The following is a 1,763-nucleotide window of genomic DNA, read 5'->3' on the forward strand; positions in this document are numbered from 1 at the left end:
CAATGCTTAAACTATGATACAATTGTACTCATTTCACATGTTAGTAAGGTTATATTCAAAATTCTTCAAGCTAGGCTTCAGCAGTGCATGAACTGAGAATTTCCAGATGTCCAAGTTGGGTTTTGAAGAAGTAGAGGAACCAGAGATCAAATTGCCAGCATCCATTGGATCATGGAGAAAGCAAGGGAATTCCAGAAAAAACATCTATTTCTGCTTTATGGAGTACACTAAAGCCTTTGTTTGTGTGGATCACAACACAACACACTGGAAAATTCTTAAAGAGATGGGATTTCCTGACCACCTTACCTGTCTCCTGAGAAACCTGTATGTGGGCCAGGAAGCAACAGTTAGACATGGAACAACTGGTTCAAAATTCAGAAGAGTATGACAAGGTTGTATATTGTCACCCCGCTTATTTAACTCATATGCATGCAGGGTACATGATGTGAAATGCCAGATGGGATGAATCACAAGCTGGAATCAAGACTGGTTGGAGAAATACCAACAATCTCAGACATGCAGATACCACTCTAATGACAGAAAATGATGAGAAACTAAAGAGCCTCTTGATGAGGGTGAAAGGTTTCAATCTAGCCTGAACTCAACATTCAAAAAACTAACATCATGGTATCTTGTCCCATCATTTCATGGCAATTAGAAGGGGATAAAATGGAAGCAATAACAGATTCTATTTTCTTGGGCTCCTAAATAACTGCAGACGGTGACTGCAACCATGAAGTTAAGACACTTGCTCCTGGAAAGAAAGCTATGACAAATCTAGACAGCATATTAAAAAGCAGAGACATCACTTTGCCAACAAAGGTCTGCTCAGCCAAAGCTATGGTTTTTCCAGTAGTCATGTACAGATACGAGAGTTGAACCATAAAAAAGGCTGAGCGCCAAAGAATTGATGCTTTTGAACTGTGGTGCTGGAGAAGACTCAATCTTGAGGGTCCCTTGGACAGCAAGAAGATCAAACCAGTCAATCCTAAAGAAAACCAACCCTGAAGATTCATTGGAAGGACTGATGCTGAAGTTGAAGTTCTAGTACTTTGGTCATTTGATATGAAGAGCTGACTCACTGGAAAAGACCCTGATGCTGGAAAGACTGAAGGCAAAAGGAGAATGGGTTGACAGAGATAGTTAGCTAGCATCCTCAACTCAATGGACATGAAGTTTAGCCCATTCTGGAAGATAATGGGAGAGAGTGGAGCCTGGTGTGCTCTAGTCCATGCAGTTGCAGAGAGTGGGACATGACTGAACCACCACCACAATAAACTTAGTATGTAATAAATAAGCAGAGGATGCATTAACAAAATTGGAAGGAAAGAATTCTAGGTTTTAAAACTCACTTTCTTGTCTCTTTAGAAAAAGAAATAATTCAAAAAGAAGAGGTTTCTGTAAAAGACAATGAGAATCCAGAGTGCCAAATCTGTAACTTGTGGCTGACTTTCATGATCTCAGAACCAGCTATAGTGTAACAGGTAATCTTTGGAGCTGCTGCTTACATCATTGATCACTTTTGAGATATAGTCTGGGAGCACTTTACACCTCTTGGGCATGAGTTACCTGCTGCCATGGTAGGGAATTAATAAACAAGGGAACATGTTAGTTACCTAAAGATGCCTGTGAATATTCAAGTAAGTCTGTGGTTTTTGCCAATCTCGAAGTCAAATTATAAATTTTAAACTTATTAATCCAAATTTCCACACACTAATAAACATTGTAAGCTATAAATAATAGTGATGTCCCAAAGAAAAAAG

This window comes from Oryx dammah, unplaced genomic scaffold (genome assembly GCF_014754425.2).
Source record: "Oryx dammah isolate SB20612 unplaced genomic scaffold, SCBI_Odam_1.1 HiC_scaffold_1, whole genome shotgun sequence".
NCBI classification, from domain to species: Eukaryota; Metazoa; Chordata; class Mammalia; order Artiodactyla; family Bovidae; genus Oryx; species Oryx dammah.